This window comes from Pan paniscus, chromosome 16, assembly GCF_029289425.2.
Source record: "Pan paniscus chromosome 16, NHGRI_mPanPan1-v2.0_pri, whole genome shotgun sequence".
Taxonomy (NCBI): Eukaryota; Metazoa; Chordata; class Mammalia; order Primates; family Hominidae; genus Pan; species Pan paniscus.
This window is the reverse complement of record NC_073265.2, coordinates 75046644-75062249: the sequence shown is the minus strand read 5'-3', so window position 1 is coordinate 75062249 and position 15606 is coordinate 75046644. Positions and strand designations below refer to the sequence as shown.

Genomic DNA, 15606 nt, shown 5'->3' with positions numbered 1-15606 from the left:
GGCTCTCCATGTCCCAAGATACTAGTGGTCTGAGGCTTTCCTTTAACTGGGAAAAGTAACTTGATGGGGGGGGGGGGGGAAGTGTGATGGGAAAGGGAAACGTATTTGGGGGATGGGAAGAGTCAAATTACAGTGCAGGGATGAATGGAAAGAAATGGGCTTTGAACAGGAAAGGTAGTAGACATGGATTAGGAGAATGAGATAGAAAGCCCTGTAGGAGGAAGAGTGAAAGACAGGATGGCACCGATGTCATCTTAGATAGTAAGGAAGTGTCAGCCATAGATTTTCAAAGGTGGGCCCAGTCAGCAGCAAAGTAATCACAGTGGTATACTGGAGCTGGCTTGTGTAGGCTCATGAGTGCTCATTGTTAAATTTTCAGGAATTCTGCAAGACAGCTGTTAAACTCAGCCATTATTAAAAATTACATGATATAGGCTTATAACTAAGTAAACTGCATTAAAAACAAATGTCATAAATACTCAAAACTTATCACTTTCTAATTATTTACCACAACATACTATTCTCCATGCTCTGGAAGTTTGTATCTATTGTATCCAGACAGCAGAAATTCCACATAATGGTGTCCTGCTGCATGTCTTCACAACTCACATCTCTTGTCAAATCTGTATTCGTAATGTGGTGTGGATACCTGAAGTCAACCATTATGGGAGTATTTACACCACTGAAACTGGCAAATGATATAAATGAGGGCTTTCTTTTTTTCTTTTTAACCAGCACACCACTGAGAACAGGTTAGCAGAAGGGAAGGAGAGGGGAAAAGGGGAGAATTTCCACAGGGAGGACCAAGGAAGGCCGTGGCAGGCCCATTTAAGAGACATCACCACTTACGGAAAGAATGGAGGTCTTGCTATAAGACAAAACCCTAGTCAAGTACAAACCATCACAGGTTATAGGTAACAGTGTCGTCATAGTTCTCCTCACAGCAGTTCAGTATTATCACCACTTTAAGTTAACTTGTTAGTTTATAACTTGTTAGTGTATCACCGTGATTAAGAAGATGATCTCTGACACCAACCTGCCTGTGTCTTTATCACAGTATGGTATATCACTTTATATCTGTTTAACTTGGGGTATGTTGTTTAACTTCCTTATGCCATAATGGAGGACAAGAATCATCAACCTGATCTCATAAGGTCGTTTTGAAGAATTAAGTGATTGATAAAAGGAAAGCACCTATATCAAGTGCCTGGCACATAATATTCAATAAATGACTACTATTATAATGTCCCAGGATGTACACCCCATTAGAGCATGTTTTATTCACTGAGAAACCTGCTTTGTCTAGACTAATAAGTTGCATCTGAAGAGACAGAAAGGGAGACACCAAAACTTTAATGGCAGTTATTCCTAGATGGAATTTTAATACACCATGTGCTTTTCTGAGTTTTCTGATTTTTAACATCTTTGTTGTTAAAAATTGGACAACAGAAAAGATGTTTAAAATGTTAAAGAAGTTGTTAAAAACACAACAAAGATGTTGGAGAAATGCTCACTTAAGGCTTATAAATAACAAAGGGGAAAGCAGAACTTTGGCAGATAACACCTGAATCAAATGATTAAAAAAAAAAAAAGGAAAAATAACCATAGAGAAATAAGCTAACATCACATTTCACATAGCATGCACTAAGGACACAGCATCACTTATAGTGTTCCTAACAAAAATGCATAACTTCAATCTAGTCATGAGAAAACATCAGAAAAACTTGAATTGAAGGGGCATCTATGTAAAAAAATGGTCTGTAACTCTTCAGAAAATGTCACTAACAAAAGACAAAGATTGAGGTCCTGTTCCAGACTAAAGAAGACTAAAAAGATTTGCCAACTAAACACAACACATGATTTTGGAGTGAATCCTTAATAAAAACAAGCTGCTATTAAGGATATTATCGGGACAACTTGCAAAATCTGAATGAGGTTTACAGATTAACATGGAACCAATGTTAAAATTCCTGGTTTTGGTATTGTGCCGTGGTTATGAAAGAACACCTTTGTTCTCAGAAACCACACAACAAAGCGTTTGGAGTAAAGGGACGTGAGACCTACAATTTACTCTCCAATGGTTCAGGAAAGAAATGATAAGAGACAGAATGATTAAGCAAATATGGCAAAATGTTAACAGTTGGAAAATAGGGGCTTAAGGTTTATAAGATGTAATATCTGTTCTATTCTTACAGCTTTTCTATAAACTTGAAATTATTTCAGAATAGTTTCTAAGAAATATCTGCTAAATAATTTATAATCAAATATTTGAAGTTAAAAGGTACAAAATTTAGATTCCTGAGTTTATTTTTTATATCTTGCAGTCACATATTTCATGTAAAGACATTCTTGTAGGCTCCAAGAATTGTGAAATTATAACAAAAACTACCTTTCAATCCAGAATCTTAAAAGTTTCACAGGCCTTCCCAAATTTATTTCCCAGTCTGACAAAATGACAGGATTTATACCCATTGCAAATCTGGGAAAAGTGTAACAAGGGAGTTAAGTAAACTAAATAAAAACTGAGTGTTATTACAGGGTATTACCTTTCCATGAGGTAGCAATTATTACATTACCAAAAAAAAAAAAAAACCCTCAAAATCTCATTAACCAACACTGCTTGTATTCACATAACTATCTTTGTTCTCTCCTTTAAACATACAATTGATAGGCAATTGATAACACTTTGCCCAGTTACTCTGCTAAAACAACTAAACACTGACAGGTAGCTACAACTTTTCCACAGGCTAAAAGGCAAAGTCATGGCATTTTAACTTGGCAACTCATGGCAGCCAGTGTTCCATTTCATTAAAGGCTTACACAACAGAGGAACACTCAGTAGCAATGAATATTATCTAGTGTACAGGTGTTGGTCACTAATACCATTCTCCAATAAAAAGAACTGAGTCCCTTCAGAGACTTGGCTGATTCCAGGCCTGGGTCAGAGTATCTATAAGATGAGACTGTAATACCTTGTTTTGACAGAAAACAATGAAGTGCTCAAAAAAACGATGGGGCCATGTCTTAAGGACACAGAAGCCAGACTCAACTGGCTTCCTCTGTACAAACCTGGGACAATTTAAAGACTAAACAATCAAGAACAACAATAAATTATAAACAATTTTTTTAACAAATAGGAAGTCATGAGTCCATATTAATAACAGTAGATAAATTATACAGCAGAGAAGGGAGTTCCTATGAGTATCACAGAATGACAGGGGCTGACTGCTAAAAGAGGGGAGATTGCTGGAATAGTAAAATTATCACTGCGCAAACATATGGTAAAGATTCACTCTGGCAAAAAGTTATCAATGAATGCTCAATCCAGAGGGAGATTCTGATGAGGAACAGCATACATATTACACAGTCTTTAAGTGTCTCCCCAAAGACTGCTTATTAGTTATAAGAAAGAAAAAAAAAAGGAGAATTCATTCAGCAAAATCTGCCAATACACTGAACAGGTTAATCAGAATAAAGATCTCAATAAAGACAGATGACAGATGTGTCTCCAGAGTCGCACACTGAGAAAGACACAAGGTTACCTATGCAGTGCTCTGACCAAGCATGCAAGCCCTCAACCTAATCACAAGGAAACGTCGGACAATGAGAAACAGTCTATTAAGCAAGAGGAGAGGGCACTGTATTCTTCAAAATCGGAAAAGACAGAAGATAAAGAAAGGGTGTGGACGTGTTCCAGATTAAAGAAGGCTAAGAGACATGACAACTAAAGAGCAGTATCTACCCTGCTGTGATTACAAAGGAGAATATCCCTATTTTAGGAAATACATACTGAAGCAATTTAGAAATAAACAGCCAGGATACATGTAACTTACTGACAGATAGGAAAAAAATTGTCAGCCTACAGGTAAATCGCCAGAGTGAAAATGATACAGCAAATGGCGTAAGATGTTAACAACAGGTGTTGTCCTGAGTAAAGAATATATGAGTATTCTTTGTACTACTTTTGGAAAACTCTTTATAAAATTATTTTTTAATATTTTTAATATTTTGGAATTATTTCCACATTAAAAGTTTTAAAAACATAAAAATAAAAAATTATAAAACCTCCAAGGCTTCCCACAAAAAACTGTAAAAAGGCTTTAAAATAAATTAAGGGCTGGGGTTGTGGGAAGCCCTATCAATACAAATGTGGAGAAAGCTCTATCATTAACAGCAAATGTAGAAGTTCCTTCAGCCTCACACTGAGAGCATGGAGCCTGTCCATGCTCACACAAGCGCCTTTTACCCGAGGACCTAGGAAAAATAAATAATACAACACCACAGACATTTTTATCACTAAACTAAAATTACAAAAATAGTCAACACCAGGCCGGGAACGGTGGCTCACGCCTGTAATCCCAGCACTTCGGGAGGCTGAGGCAGGAGCATCTACTAAAAATACAAAAAAATTAGCCGGGCATGGTGGTGGGTGCCTGTAGTCCCAGCTACTCGGGAGGCTGAGGCAGGAGAATGGCGTGAACCCAAGAGGCAGAGCTTGCAGTGAGCTGAGATCGTACCACTGCACTCCAGCCTGGGCTACAGAGCGAGACTCCATCTCAAAAACATACATACATACATACATACATACATACATACATACATACATATATACATACATAAAAATAGTCAACACTGTAGGAGCATGGTAAAGGTGAGAAAGGAAGATGAGTCAGCACATACTACTGCATTTTCTGAATGCCTACTGCAGGTGAGGGGCTGACTGAGGTGCTTTGCAAATACTGCAAGGTATCTTTATCTCCATTTTAGAGATGAGAAAGCTGTAGCCGAGAGTATTTTTTAAATCTTGCCTTTAAAAAGCTAGAAGGGGTCAAGCGGGAATTCAAATCCAAGTAGGATTCCTAAGTCTGTATTCTTTCCTCTATATCCTGACCTTGAAGTTAAGAGAAGGAGACAGAGTTAGGTGTGGGGAAAAAAGAGATACGTCTAAAGAGATCGTTGTTGATAGAAGGAACATGTTACATAGCAAGCAAGTCGCAGGCATCGAAGGACTGCAGGGTATAGGAGAAAGAGGGTGCTGAGAACAAGAAAGATGGAAGAGTCTGGAGGTGGGGAAGGGAGGAGAAGCAGGAGGTCTGCTTACACTCACGGTAAACCCAAACCCAGACACAATGGCTGCTTGGGCCCAAACGTGTGACAAAGTCAGAGAGATGTGCAATTGTGTGCACTGCGCTGTACATGTTTCTCTTCGCCACCTGAGGCTTATGGAAAGCAAGAACTGTCTTTTGAAACTTCACACAAGGCCCATCTAGCATTAGGAAGTTGTTCCATAACTGAGTAAATAAAGATGGCAGAGATGAGCTTATGCCGAATATTAATGGCAAGCCAAAAGATTCATACTTGAACCTGTGTAGGCGAGGAAGAAAAAAAAACAGACAGTCTTATGTGGTATATACTGAAAGAAAAATTGGGGGTGAGGGGGTGTTAAAGGCAGCAAATATTCCAGAAAGATTTCTCTCACAGTCACGTCCCAAGAAGGAAAAAGATAGAGACAAAGAAACCATTTGGAGAAAATAATACAAAAACACAATGTGAGAAAGTTAAAAGTGCTTAACTGCCATGGTAGCAAGATCTACCAATCTAAAAAAATAATAAATGTGAGAAAAAAATTCTGTTAAAAATAATTTGGGCCAGGCGCAGTGGCTCATGCCTGTACTCCCAGCCCCTGGGGAGGCCAGGGTGGGAGGATCTCTTGAGCCAGGAGATGCAGACTGAGTGAGCTATGATCACACCACTGCACTCCAGCCTGGGACAGGGCAAGACCTTGTCTCTCAAATTAACAATAATAATAATTTGATGAAATATGACAAGTGACTGGATGGGACTGGAAGATAGTAAGGCTAAAGCAGAATTAAGAGAAAAAGTGGTATCTCTAAGGAAAACTAGTGGCTTGTGGGAATAATTTGTGATAAGATGATGAGGCTTTGAATCTTAAGTTTCATGTATCAGCAGGGTAGACAGGATAGATATTTGTACTTATTCTATATCCAACAGGTAGGTAACAGGGCAAGCTGTCAAAAAAGGGCTAGCCTGGCCAGTCAGATCTGAAAGTCAACCTGCACTAAGTTAAGAACTAAAACCTTGACTGTAGATGAGTTTGTGGTAATAGAGAGCCAATGACTAGACGTTGGTATTCCAGCAAGGGAAGGCAGTAAGAAGAAATGGATCCAGAGAAACAGGCCAAACAAGGAAGGGCCAGTCCAAGAAGAGGAGAAATCAGAGAACAGAGGATCAACAAAGCCAAAAGAGGCAAGGATATAAAAGTCTTGCAGCATTAAAAGGAATGACTTTTTAAAAAGAAATCCTCAGAACAAACAATGGGAGACGTCTGAAGAAAAGCAACAAACTCAGAAATTTTTTTTTCTCTAGCCTTAAATGGGTTTTTTCATAACATATCTTTCATCTATCTATTCCTGTGCCTTGAGCCCAGAAATGGCCCTATGGACCCAAGAGGAACCCAAACTCAAGTGCCACCTAAAAACATGGGATTTGCCATATCTCTATTAATGGCAGTCACAAGTGAGCACTCTGCAGCCAAAACTTAAAATACTTGTTTCCCATTTCAAATGTTTCAGAAAGCTCATTTGCTAAACCAAAATAATGATCCCTTCCCAGATTCATGATACACTCAATTCCACACCATTTAAAATATTTCAGTTCTCTTTATTTTAACCACCTATTGTTAATAACACCCTTGGTAACTATGAAAGCCTTTCAGGATGATACAATCTTGACAAGATATAATTTTTCATCTGTGATAATCAGGTGGAAAGCTAGCCTGCATTAATTAAAGGATTTTCAAATGACTTACTGCTAGCAAATATACATATAGAACTGCCATCCATTACTGGGATCATTTTTTAAAATACAAACATTATATGAAATAATGTTGATAGGTAAATGAGTCTTAAAATATCTGAAAATATTTTGTTCCTTTAAACATTTCCTTTTATTATTACTTCAATAATTGTATACTAGCAATAAAATGTATTACTAATATAATTATACATTTATTAGTAACATAACAAATGCTATATTAATACATATACTGACTTCTCTAGGTACAGGGAGATGAATGCCCAAACTCTACCTTGAAGAATATGACCAAAAAGACTTCTGTGGAGAAATGTCTAAGCCCAGTGCTGCTCAAAGCTCAAGACAGATCACCTCGAGCAGGCGCATACTCTCTGAAAGCTTATGCCATTACAGTGAAGCTGGGCCAGAGACTGCATCCCATTCATCTTTGTACACAGCCTCTTCAGGGAAAAAGACACATAAGGCAACAATTGCAGCTGTATCAGAAGCACAGTAGGAGAAGCAAGGACCAGGGACTGCAGGGATTAGAGGAGGCCCTTGACTGCCTGAGCAAAACACAGGGCAGGGAGGCCTCCCACAGTCTTCTCAAACACAGGTCACCTGGAAGGAGCCTGAGGAATACCGATTCTCTCTCACCTGATTTCAAATTATGTTTGAAAGAAATGATATTTGCAACCAGTGGACAGCGGTGACATGTCGGAGGAGGTGACAGAGGCTACAAACTAAATCCAAAACCATTCAGCTGTCAGACCTGAGAGTTTCTAAACACTGGATATAATGATGCTTATAAAATGTCATGTAACACTAGCAAACCCCAAAGAAACACAAACCTTGTATTTCTAACTTTGTGAATATCCTGAAGTGCCATCCCTTGGCCTTCCTTACATCGGAATTCATTCAAAAGGAGAATATCACAAAATTTAATTATAGGATAAATGAGTTATATTTGTGCTGCCTAATTTAGTGGAGTGCTCTAGAAAATGAAAGACAAATTCATAAGGCACGGTCACAGCAAAGCAGTACCCCAAAGCTCCTTAGGATGAGAACGTAAATATATGATGTTATTGCCATCAAGCTAGAAAACAGAAATCCTACCAGAAGAAAAAAATCTAAAATCCTAAATCACTGAACAGAGCTATCCTGTTCTGTTGGTCCTTTAGTATTACCTCAAAGTAGCATGAATGGTTCTGAGTAGCTTCGTTTCTCTGGGAAATCAATACCATTACAAAGTAAGCATATGCACAAAAATCTTTAATATTATTTAGCACTCACTATTTCTTAAATGCAACATGCTACTCGGTAACAAGGTATCAGCCGCCACACATGGTAGTGAAGTATAAAAATGGAGGCTGGGAAACAGAATCAGAATCAGTCACTTAATAGCTACAGACCCCTGATAAGAACCACTTGAAACTCATTTTGTCAGCAAAATGAATTCATTCATTACAAAACTTCCTGTAATGTGTGTCAGACACTGTTAAGAACTAGACCTCAAACATGAAAGACAAGGCCCTTTGCCCTCATGGAGCTTATATTTTAGCAGGTAAGACAAATTACAGAAAGTAACATTAGAGGGAAAGTTCTATTAGAAAGAGTAAGACAGCATAAAGGGGTTAAAGTTTGTCTGAAATAGGGATGAGAGGATACTTTTCCTGACAGGGTGGTCTGGAAAAGCTCCTCCAAGGAAGCCAAATTTGAGCTGAAACCTGAATGAAGCAAGTTAAGGGAAGATAAAGCAGTCAAGGCAAAGGGAATATATCGAGTGCAAGGGAAGTACAAACTCAGCATGTTCAAAAAATAGAAAAGGTCAGTCTGGAGGAGCAAATGAATAAACACTGGATGGAAGGCGAGGTTGGAATATGGATTTTTTTTTCTTTTTCTTTTTCTTTTTCTTTTTTAGTGTGATGCTAAACCATTGGAGGGTTTTGAAAAGAAGAGTGACATGATTCATGTTTCAAAGGATTACTGTGGTTCCTCTGCGGAGAACAGGACAGAGCAAGGAAACTACAGAAAGACCACTTAGGAAGCTATCAAGAGTGGTCCAGATGAAACATGATAGAGGACTCAGCTAAAGAGCCAGCAGTACCACCACCCCCGTCAGAGGGCTGGAATTACGATGGCGCACGTCTGTAATCCCAGCACTTTGGGAGGCCGAGGCAGGTGGATTGCTTGAACCCAGGAGTTCAAGACCAGCCTGGGCAACACAGCAAAACCCCATCTCTACAAAAAATACAAAAATTAGCCAGACACGGTAGTGCATGCCTGTATCCCAGCTACTCAGGAGGCTGAAGGAGAAGGACTGCTGGAGCCCAGGAAGTCGAGGCTGCAATGAGCCAAGACTGTGCCACTGCTCTCCAGCCTGGGTGACAAGAGTGAGACCCTATCTCAAAAAAAAAAAAAAAAAATTACACAAAGTGCCTGAGGAAAAGAGAGGCTCCATCAATATTACTCAGGGCTCATTCCTGCTTGAAATGCTCTGAGAATATCTTGCTGAAACCCATCTGTAAAGATATGACATCAAATGGACAAAGCAAAATGCCACAGAGAAAAGGAGGAGGGACCTACACCCTCAAGGACAGTTTAGGAATATATCCTTGCCAGGATCCATGGCCCCCATTCCTGCCACGCCCTCATGGGCAAGTCTCAGAAGAAGCACACTGAAAACTTTTCCAACAGCAGGTGCCCACCTGCGCCCAGGGAGCACCACCAGTCTGATGTGTGGGAGTGGAGGAGGGTGATTAGGTGCTACTGCCATCATATCCTACTCCCACTTGCCGCTGCTTTGGGGATGTCAGTTCTAAAGGAAGCAAGCTGATTACACCTGTCCCCAGAAGCTCGCATTCTTGGCCACACGACCACCACCTGTCATCAGGTGTTGGTGACATCCAAATTGGTTGACTAAAAGAATGTCATGCCCTCTGTCTTGGGGCAAAGAGAAACTTGAAGTTAGGTGACTTGTTCTGTCTTTGCTATGGTTTCTAGACACAAGGAAAAGGCAGTCAGCTTCGTGCCATACAACACCAAATGCTTCCTTTTTAATCCCCATTTCATCTAATATCAGGATTGGCAAACTTTATCTGTGAAGACTCAGATGGTAAATATTTTCGGCTTTGTGGGAAATATGGTTACTACTGCAACTACTCGTTTCTTTTTTATGTTTTTTTTTTTTTTTTGTAGCACAAAAAGAGCCATAGACGATACATAAAGAAATGGGAGTGACTATGTTTCAACAAAACTTTATTTACAAAAACAGGCAGCAGGCTAGATTTGGTTCACAGGCTGTAGCTTGCCAACCACTAGTCTAATATAACCTTTTAATACAGTTTCCCAGAAGTTCACACACCCCCAAAGACATCAACAAAAAACAGATTAAGACCCCCTGATTTAGTAGAAGAAACTCATGCCAACATACAGTTACAGTGATATAACAGGTGCTATAAATAGAAACATTTCAAAAGTGCTATGGCCGAACAGAAGATAAAGAAAGAGAAGGAAGAAAATTTGCCAGAGGAGACTACAAAGGCTACCCAGAGAAAGTAAAATTTATGAATTTCAAAAGCCATGTAAGAGCTGACTAGGAAGACAAGAGATGAAGTCACTCCAAGGAGGGGAGAGTATGTACGAAGGCACAGAACTGAACAAACACGGTGTATTCAAGGACTAACAGACCATGGCTTCAGCATAGGGAACATGGGCATAAAGGAGTGCCAAGGATCAGCCTTTATACTCTAGACCAAGGGGGTCCATGAAATGATTAATAACATCATCTGTCCCATGTGCTTTCTGTACATGGTTGGTGAAGGTCAGGCAAGACGATCATAAACAACTGTTTTATATAACACTAATAACCATTGGTCTTCATACGTCCCCTTAGCAGTGAGGTCATCCCTGACCATCCTAAATGAAGTATGAGCTCTCCTACCCTAACTCTCCTTATCTATCTTGCCCTGCTTTATTTTTTCCATAGCATCATTTACTTTCTGACACGTATTTATTCATGTATGTCTATTTAATACAATACATTATATATTATACCTATATGTATATATAAAATTCTAAAAGCATGTATTTGTGTATTTATCTGAGTTCCCCTTTCCTCCCAACTGTTACGTAAGCCTCCTGAGAGGTGGGACCATATTTGTTTTATTCAATGCTATATCATTGCCTAAAGGTACGTCCCGTTGTTCTAGGTGCTCAATAAATGTTGGCCAAATGAATGCACGAATTCCTTTCTGGACTCTCTTTCTGTAAACAATCTTTCTTTCTTTTTTTGTTGTTTTTGAGATGGAGTCCCGCTCTGTTGCCCAGGCTGGAGTGCAGTGGCGCAATCTCAGCTCACCGCAACCTCCACCTCACGGGTTCAAGCAATTCTCCTGCCTCAGTCTTCCCAGTGGCTGGGATTACAGGTGCCCGGCTAATTTTTCTGTATTAGTAGAGACGGAGTTTCACCATGTTGGCCAGACTGGTCTTGAACTCCTGACCTCAAGTGATCCGCCCACCTCCTCGGTCTCCCAAAGTGATGGGATTATAGGCATGAGCCACCACGCCCGGCCTGACAATCTTTCTACAATTCATCTTAAATACTTAAGATGACTGGATGATAAATTAATTAAAAGATCTAGAGTCTAATGGTCCGGGTATGCCAAATTTTTAGCTCAGTTGCCCTTAAGAAGTCACTTAAAATATAACTAAAATTCAAAAAGACTAATGACAAGAAGAGCACCTAACAGCTTCACCCGTATTTATTTAACCTAGGGGCTTTTCCTGTATCTGTCTCAGCAGGAAAATACTAAGATAGTATCCACATCCCTCAAAATAAAACGCATTCTTGAAACTAGCCAACAAAGCCATTTTTATAAATCTTTCTTTAAAAGACACCTCAAAGTATCTCATGCAACATGAATAGAAATCCACCAAGAAATTTATCGACTTTTACATAAAGTCATTCCAGATAAAGACTTAGGTTGACTTCACTGTTAGAAAATATTAAAGAATTTTATTTGGCATTTAAGGTTACTTTTTATTTAAACTAGGCTAATCTTTTGCCAAATAAAGATACTGGCGAATGAAATCCCTATAACCTGTCTTCTTCTTTTTTAATCAGGTTGTGTGTATTCTCCTGCCAAAACCATACCCCTTTCTCAATGCCAATACGAAACTATTATTTTAAATACTACTACCAGTCATAGCCCAAATTCATACTGTCTTCCAGCTTCATAATTTTGCAACACTAAGATACAGGATAATTCTTAAAGATGTCCAGGCACCACCTATTTGGTCCATTAAAACAAAGCCAGCAGATGGCGCTCAATAAATCTACTCAAGTTCTGTGTCTATGGAGTAGTTTTAGAGATTGTTCTAACAGGGATTTCAGACAGAAAAGAAATTAAAACTACTCAAGTTTGGATATAATTTAATGTATGGTCCCTTTAATGAGAAGTATTCCTTAAAAGGAAGAGAGTGTTGAAAAATTGTAAGAGTGTAAGTTCTTCTTGTTTCAATGTACAATTCTCCCTCTCAAGTCTATTTTTGTCCAGCAAAGCTAAATTGTTCAGATGGTCCTGGCTTTCCTACTGGCTTTCAAACACATGTGCGCACACACACACAGAGAGTGAGAGCAAAAGAGAGGGAGAGAGAGAGAGATGGGGGAGAGGGGGAGAGGGTGCGAGGGAGAGCAAGAGCGAGAGAGCGCGAGAGAGCAAGAGAGAGCAAGAGAGAGCAAGAGAGAGAGAGAGCGAGAGAGAGCAAGCGAGAGCGTCTCTACCTCTGAAAAATGTTTCACAACTCTCTGGAACTGGTAGAATTATTAATTAGGTCAATACTTAAAGAGACATTCTCTCTTTTGCTAACAAAACCAGATATTTGGCTAAAATGCAGACATGTAAGGATTTTTTTTTTTTTTTTTTTTTTTTTGAGACAGGGTGTTGCGCCCTGTCACCCAGGCTGGAGTACAGTGGTGCGACCATGGCTCACTGCAGCTTCGATCCTCCAGGCTTGAGCAACCCTCCTGTCTCAGCCTCCCAAATAGCTGGGACTATAAATGCACGCCACCATGCCTGGCTAATTTTTTCTTTTTTTTTTTTTTTTTTTTTTTTTTTTTTTTTTTTGTAAAGACGGGGTCTCACCACATCGCGTAGGCTGGTCCTGAACTCCTGGGCTCAAGCTATCCTCCCACTTCAGCCTCCCAAAGTGCTGGGATTACAAGCACGAGCCACTGCGCCCAGCCTGTATTAATTCTCCATAAAAATTTAATGAAAGAGTTAGAAGTGATTAGATAAAATCAATCTCTCTGGCTCCTCATTCCTCGCTCCTTCCCCTCTCCTCTCTCCTCTCCCAGAATGCAGATGGTTGAAGATTATACTCAGCTACTTTGTTGCTGATTGAAAAGGTGACACTCTGTCATTAAAATCTGAAGCTCTGACTTCTGCTCTCACCTATATCTTACAGTTATTCACCTAGCTTTCTTGGTTATTTATTATCCTCAGTTCTCTTGTTTTTCTCCAAAGTCATCAATTAAGTTGGGACTCCAGGCTTCTAAGCTGGCCTCCACACACTAGGAAGCACAGAGTCTCCAAAATACAATCTGATCAAGCTACTCTCCTGATAAAGCCCTATGCCTGAGCATGTCCCTTCAACACACAGCACACAAAGCCCCCGACAAACCTATGTAGGGGTGGGTTGCCCCTACACACCTGGAGGCTTTTCTCTAGGGTGAAGATACGCTCGAGCGTGGTCATTGAGGACAAGTCGACGAGAGATCCCCAGTACGTCTACAGTCAGCCTTACGGTAAGCTTGTGCGCTCGGAAGAAGCTAGGGTGATAATGGGGCAAACTAAAAGTAAAATTAAAAGTAAATATGCCTCTTATCTCAGCTTTATTAAAATTCTTTTAAAAAGAGGGGGAGTTAAAGTATCTACAAAAAATCTAATCAAGCTATTTCAAATAATAGAACAATTTTGCCCATGGTTTCCAGAACAAGGAACTTTAGATCTAAAAGATTGGAAAAGAATTGGTAAGGAACTAAAACAAGCAGGTAGGAAGGGTAATATCATTCCACTTACAGTATGGAATGATTGGGCCATTATTAAAGCAGCTTTAGAACCATTTCAAACAGAAGAAGATAGCGTTTCAGTTTCTGATGCCCCTGGAAGCTGTTTAATAGATTGTAATGAAAAGACAAGGAAAAAATCCCAGAAAGAAACGGAAGGTTTACATTGCGAATATGTAGCAGAGCCGGTAATGGCTCAGTCAACGCAAAATGTTGACTATAATCAATTACAGGAGGTGATATATCCTGAAACGTTAAAATTAGAAGGAAAAGGTCCAGAATTAGTGGGGCCATCAGAGTCTAAACCACGAGGCACAAGTCCTCTTCCAGTAGGTCAGGTGCCTCTAACATTACAACCTCAAACGCAAGTTAAAGAAAATAAGACCCAACCGCCAGTAGCCTATCAATACTGGCCGCCGGCTGAACTTCAGTATCGGCCACCCCCAGAAAGTCAGTATGGATATCCAGGAATGCCCCCAGCACCACAGGGCAGGGCGCCATACCCTCAGCCGCCCACTAGGAGACTTAATCCTACGGCACCACCTAGTAGACAGGGTAGTGAATTACATGAAATTATTGATAAATCAAGCAAGGAAGGAGATACTGAGGCGTAGCAATTCCCAGTAACGTTAGAACCGATGCCACCTGGAGAAGGAGCCCAAGAGGGAGAGCCTCTCACAGTTGAGGCCAGATACAAGTCTTTTTCGATAAAAATGCTAAAAGATATGAAAGAGGGAGTAAAACAGTATGGACCCAACTCCCCTTATATGAGGACATTATTAGATTCCATTGCTCATGGACATAGACTCATTCCTTATGATTGGGAGATTCTGGCAAAATCGTCTCTCTCACCCTCTCAATTTTTACAATTTAAGACTTGGTGGATTGATGGGGTACAAGAACAGGTCCGAAGAAATAGGGCTGCCAATCCTCCAGTTAACATAGATGCAGATCAACTATTAGGAACAGGTCAAAATTGGAGCACTATTAGTCAACAAGCATTAATGCAAAATGAGGCCATTGAGCAAGTTAGAGCTATCTGCCTTAGAGCCTGGGAAAAAATCCAAGACCCAAAAAGCGCCTGCCCCTCATTTAATACAGTAAGACAAGGTTCGAAAGAGCCCTACCCTGATTTTGTGGCAAGGCTCCAAGATGTTGCTCAAAAGTCAATTGCTGATGAAAAAGCCCGTAAGGTCACAGTGGAGTTGATGGCATATGAAAACGCCAATCCTGAGTGTCAATCAGCCATTAAGCCATTAAAAGGAAAGGTTCCCGCAGGATCAGATGTAATCTCAGAATATGTAAAAGCCTGTGATGGAATCGGAGGAGCTATGCATAAAGCTATGCTTATGGCTCAAGCAATAACAGGAGTTGTTTTAGGAGGACAAGTTAGAACAAAATGGAGTCTCCTATGTCTACTTCTTTCTACATAGACACAGTAACAATCTGATCTCTCTTGCTTTTCCCCACAACCTAGCCCTCACTGACCCCTCCAGCATCATCTCCCGCACAGAGCCTCTCCTCAAACACTTTGCTACAAGTATACCAAGCCCCTGAGAATTCATGAACACATGTTCAAGGCTCACTCTTCCTACCTGTCTCACTACTTGGCCATGCTGCTCCCTTTATCTGTCACACTGATGATTAGAGCGAGACAGTAAAGCATGAAAGACAATGTCTTTCTTTTCTAAGTAGAAACCTGGGCCCCTTCCTCAGATGAAGGG

General features: G+C 40.0%; 1 protein-coding gene across 13 annotated transcripts in view; it reads right to left on the bottom strand.

The window, feature by feature from the left end:
* The window catches only part of AKAP13 (A-kinase anchoring protein 13), a 361925-nt gene that overhangs the window by 230401 nt on the left and 115918 nt on the right, over nt 1-15606 (bottom strand). The window lies entirely within an intron of this gene.